Consider the following 6,461-nt stretch of genomic DNA (forward strand, 5'->3'; position numbering starts at 1 on the left):
AACTCCACTGATTTTGTATCCTCAACATGTCCTGAGTAAGGAAAAAAAAGAAAAGTCCAGAAGAATCCCTGTTAGGGTGTACCGTCGGTGAAGGTGTAAAATCAGTGACGATGGAGAAGAATTTTCAATCCAGGGTGTTTATTTTGGTGCAAAAGTGATTCCCAAGCAAAAATATATAGGCTACAGTAACAAAAACTAAGGCAAAATACATGTGTATATCCATAAGAGGTTCACATGTATTCTGGCTATGCCAATATCCAGGCCCAAAAATACAAGGAGTGATCCCACACTCCAAACACTCTCCTAAAAATGGCTACCAGGAGCCCTTTTATCGAGTTAGGCTCCTCCCACTTCTGGAACATACCATGTATAAATGATAATTTTAAAGCAAGATAAAACTACACAAATATTTTAAACAAATGGTATTGACATGCAACCTATGCATCACACTATTAATTACAAAATGATGTCTCAACATTGCAAAGAAAAATGTCTGAGAAATGATAATTTTCCTGATTTCCCCCTGTGATGTCACTGACAATGAAAGTGCCCTTCCAATTGGGCAATTAGAAGCTTTAAAATGGCAGCCGTCGCTGCACATGGGTTTACCAGTAGAGAGGTGACCCACAATGTGAGTAACAGTATTTTATGTGTATATGTTAGTTTGTTACAGGGGAAATAAACTGTTAACATTTGTAAATGAGTTTGATGTGGTTTCTTTGAATGTTAAATCTTATAACAAAACATTTAGCATTGAGACAAAACAAACAACCAACAAAAGAAAAGAAAATTATATAAAAAAACCATGGAACTAAGCAGAGAGCCGATCACACCACCTAAACAGAAAAATAACCACGCATCTAGTATACGATGTTATTTTGCCGGCATGTAGATTGTGTGTGTGTGTATTGGTGTAAACTGTTTATGGGTGTACATGCACTTCAGCAGTCCTTTCAAAATAAAAGTCCTTTTAGTCTTAGGTCACAGGCTCTCTGTGACAATCCCATTAGGGGAAAGTTTCGAAAAAGACCCAAATATAGCCTATTCATTCACCTATTCATTCTCTCTCACGTGAATAGGGTAAATATTTTAACCTTTAGATATCACCATGAAAATTACTGAGTTGATTACTTACTTCAAGACAAACAAAAAATGTATTGCAAGTTTTTTTTAATTGTTTGTTAACATGGACAAACGGTGCATAATCTAATTACGTATGTGCTAATTTGCATAAATACCACAACAGATCTAAACATTGGGTATAGGGATCTCCCAGTCACGTGACCCCTAGCCGCGTGTCAGCCATTTTGACGGAATACTATTGCACAAGCGCACATACATGAGAATGCGGATTATCACGTTATATGGCTGCGAATTGATTAAAACAATGAATAATGGTCACTGTATTCATTATCTTGAGCCTGCTGAAATGTTCCTATAAATATATTTTCTTTCCAACTGTGCAATCTTAATAATAAATAGGCTAAATATATTTATCCACTAAGCTGCAGCAGTCCTATGCTCGTCTTCCCATTAAGTTTTTTTTCTCTTTCTGACATTTCATACCTGTTGTTACATTTTTTTTTATTAAATTGACTATAAAAAAGATTGCTTGTGTGTGCTGGTGTTCATTCCAGTCTTTTAAAATAGTTGAATGAATGAATGCTCGCGAGGTGCCTGTAACGATTTTAAATAGGCTAACGTTAGGCTATTTAATCAATAATATACACAGGGTAGAGGAGAACGACAGTCAACTACTTTGAATATTATAGCATTTTGGGCATAAACATGTAAATAGCGAAAAGACTAACATTGAAAAATGACACAAAATGATTAAAATTTAATATTTAAATATTTAATCCAAATAAATGTTCGTGGTTCGCACTGATGTTATTCATTTGTTCTCACACACTTCAGCGTCGCGGTCACTGGCCACTAGCCTATCTATTATTAGCGCAGCGGCCGTCAGCTAACTCTTCACGTCAGGTCATCATAAAAAGAAATATACAAGAGGAAGATAAAATAATTAGGAATCATAGATCCATATGAAGCACCACGAGTTCTTTTTACAGGCATTACATGTGTAGAAAAACTTCCTGACATTGAGTTCGGTGACATTTACAGCTACCTTATTCACTTCCCATCACGCTACACCGGAGCTTCATTAAAAGCATACAAAAGCTTAGCAGGCTATCGGTATCACGAGTCCGGATGGGTCAGCAACTCTTTGATTTGGACGCCAGCGGGGAAGGATTTTTCAATCATCACCGCAAAGATGGGTCAATAGATGAATATTTTGCGACGAGCTGTATTATCACCAGCGGTTTAGCATTTTCTATTCCGTCAAGATGGCTGCTCTAAATGGCGTGACGTCACGCGGGACGTCCCGAAGATGTCTTGTTGAATCTTGTTGACAAATAACAGTAAAATACTTAATGTTAAGGTCTGAATGGACCCCATATAGGCTACCCATGAGCATTAATACATAGAGGCAGGAAGAAGTACTTTAGAAACCAGCATTTATTAATTATTACTGCAGAGATGGGGTTGGGGTCTGGGTCTGTGGGACTGTTTCTGGGGGTTCACTTTAACCCCTTAAACCCTGAGGCCATTTTTGGAGTTTTTTGTCTGAGTGACACACAAAAAAGTAAAGACTCATAACTTCAAAACTATAGAGAGGAGAGTCAAAAGGTAGATATCATTTGTTAGGAAACTTTTTATATTTTTAGAAAATATAAATTTTTATTACTTTTGGACAATCTAATGCTGAGAAAATGCTGATAAAAGACAAAAATATTAATATTATTTTTTAATAATTTACATATCTTTCTTATTTGAAATGCAATAATTCAGGAAGGAAATACGGTGGCAAAATAATTCTTTTTTTGTGATGTTCCCCTATGTGTGGTCTGCGTCTGGATCGTTATTTTATGATGATAGCATAAAGTAATCCAAAGTTACAGCACTTGGAACAAAGGGAGCCTTTTTGTTAAGTCCTCACACATTTGGAAGGCAATAAAAAAAATGAGTTTTCTTAGTGACATACACAAAACTAAAGACTCATAACTTCAAAACTATAGCAAGGAGATTCTAAAGGTAGGTATCGTTTGAAAGAACACTTTTCAAATTTTTTGAAAATATACATTACATTACATTTGGACATTCTCCTGCCGAGAAACTGCTGATAAAAGACAAAAAATATATATAATTTTTATAATGATAATGCATAGCTTTCTTATTTGACATGGAATAACTCAGGAAGGAAATAAGGTAGAAGGAAAATTCTTTTTTGGGGAAGTCCCTCTATATATGAGCTGCATCTGGATAAAATTTTGTGGTGATTGGATAAAGCAATCAAAAGTTATAGCATTTGGAACCAAGATAGCCTTTTTGTTGAGACCTTGACGCCCCCTCATGGGCATTTTTAAAATTGTTTCACCATGAAGAAAATCTTGTCATAAAAGCAATAGATTAAGTAAATTTTGGGCTCATTTGAATTGTATTAATATGCTGTAAAAAATTAAGTGCAATTTTCAATGATTTTTGAATGTTTCATGAGATGTATGATGTTTTTGACACATTGCAGTACATAGTACAAAAAACTATTTTATAGATTATGAAAAAAAATATTCTATTTATCAACAAATAACTCAGCAGTACTTAGGAGTTTTTCGAATTGGCTACATTCACTGTAAAGTTCAGACTCTAAGCTTTCAAATGACACCAATTTTGTTTGAATCAAGGCAATATTTTGGAAAAATATGATAATTAATATTTTCGCAGCTAGGTGGCGCCTGTGGGGCGTCTACGGGCGGTACACTCCGGTTGAGAGAGACTAGTCAGCACTCGTTCAGAGTTGATCGAAGTGGTTGGATGCATTAAAAAGCTGAGATTCTAAGCTTTAATATGATACATATTTTGTGTTATTCCACGTTTGAAATCGAGCACGGATGGTTCCGGGAAAACTGGAAAACACTTTGCACCCCGGGAGGATGAGAGACTTGTTTTTTAGCCAAGTATGCATCACTTCGTGAGGAATATCTCGTGATCAAAGCAATGGATTATGTTGTGTTTGGGCTCTTTGTAATCGTGAGAATCTGCTGTCAATAAAGATGTGTGATTTTTCACAATCCATGCATGTTTCATTGAGTTATGAGCTGAAACGTCACATCAAAACAACATCGCATCACTGCTATTGCTACTTCATAGATCCGCCTGTGGAATTTTTTGTGTTAGAACGCCATAAGGAATATATTTAGATCTGAGTGATGGATTATGGCGAGTTTGGGCTCTTTTTAATCTTAACAATCTGCTGTAAATAATGATGTGCCATTTTCCACAATTGATGCATGCTTCATTGAGTTATGAGTTAAAACGCGACAAGTGCTACATCTATAATAAACGCTCTATGCGCGCCGGTGGTGGTTCGTGTGTTACAACTCCCACGAGGAATATCTTTAGATCTGAGTGATGGATTTTGCTGAGTTTGGGCTCTTTTTAATCGTGAGAGTCTGCTGAAAATAATGATGTGCATTTTTCTACGATCTGTGCATGCTTTGTGAAGTTATAAGTGAAAACCAAACGCGAGTGCTTCATGAGTATATACTAGGATAGGCGCGTCTGAGGTATTGTTTGTTTTAGAACGCCATGAGGAAATATCTTTAGATCTGATTGATGGAATATATTAAGTTTGGGCTCTTTGTAATCGTGAGCTCCTGCTGTAAATAACGATGTATAATTTTTCATGATCGGCGAATGTTTCATGAAGATACGAGTAAAAAGGCCAAGTCTAAGCTACCTTGCTAGGCTACGTGAATCAGTGGATTTTTTGTGGTTTAGAACTCCATGAGGATTATCTTTAGTTCTGAGTGATGGATTATGTTGAGTTTGGACTCTTTTTAATTGTAAGCATCTGCTGTAAATAATGATGTGTCATTTTCCACAATTGGAGCATGTTTCATGAAGTTACAAGCGGAAATGTGTCTAAAATGCAGCATCCATATATGGTTTACACATGGGTCTCTTAAGGGGTTATTTTACAAAAACCTTGCTCAAGTTTATTAAAAACCCTGGAACAATTATGCTTGTTGTATTCTACTCATTGAGACCTTTCAAATGACATATGACACAGGACTATCTGAGCTGTATGATGTTTTTGACATATTGCAGTATGTGGTACAAAAAAGTAGTTTATAAATTATGAAAACATTTTTTTTCTATTTATCAGCAAATAACTCAGCACTACATTGGAGTTTATCAAATTGGCTACATTCATTGTAAATTTCAGACTCTAAGCTTTCAAATGACATCTATTTTAAGTTGATCCAGGTAATATTTTTGAAAAAAAATTATGATTATTAATTTTGCAGCTAGGTGGCGCCTGCGGCGGGTACACTCGTATTTAGTGGAATAACTCTGCAATCATTAGAAGTTGATCGAAGTAATTAGATGCATTAAAAAGCTGAGATTCTAAGCTTTAAAATGATACCTATTTTGTGTTGTTCCATTCAGTGGTTGCTTAGTAATTTGATTATGAATATTTTTCATGGGGTGGCGTCCCGCCGGCGGGACGCTTAGGGTTTAAGGGGTTAAATTTGTATGTTGCCTACCTTTTGTCTTCTGCATTCTCCTTACCATTGTCTCTGTTCTTCCCTCAGACTCGTCCCCCAGAAACAGTATAGTGTTATGTAGGAGAGTAGACCATATATGGTAGCAATGAAATAAGTACATTATATATACTTATGGGTTAAAATATTTTTTTTACAAATGATAATTTTCCGTCTTAATTTGTATGTGATGGGGTTGGGTTATTAAGCTTGACAGTGCCCTCCCTTGACTATAATAGGCCTAAAAAAAAGAAGTATAATACTACTTACCATCTTCTGCAACACTGTTAAAAAGACCAGAATGATGTCATTTCTGGTAAATGATGTCACATATGGGTGGAGACTAAATTATTATAGGGGGGAGAATAGTTGGCATGACGGGGTTGAGTTCAGAATGAGGGACATCACTTTATAGTCTGGTTTTTTAAAATAAAATATCTTGCTTTTTTTTTTTTTTTTTTATTACAAGAAAATAACCAAATGTTCTGACTCATTTTGTTCAATATTTTCTAAGTAAAAATTCGGTGAAGTGCCTCAGGGACATGACAAAATGCTTAGTGTACTATAGAAATAAGAATGATTTAAATGCAATATATATATATATATATATATATATATATATATATATATATATATATATATATATATTCTTTATAATGGACATACCGAAGTATTGTGAAAATCTTTTAATATTTCATTTTGGTGAACCACCACTTTAAAAAGTCTGGGGGACTGAAATATTACCGAATCCCAGGAATGACACAACGAACTATACTCAATACGTCTATAGGACGTTTCCTGTCAGATGTCAAATAGACGTTTAGAAAATGTCTTTAAGATGTTTCGAATGTTTGT

Source organism: Leuciscus leuciscus, assembly GCF_965113295.1.
Source record: "Leuciscus leuciscus genome assembly, chromosome: 9".
Lineage (NCBI taxonomy): Eukaryota > Metazoa > Chordata > Actinopteri > Cypriniformes > Leuciscidae > Leuciscus > Leuciscus leuciscus.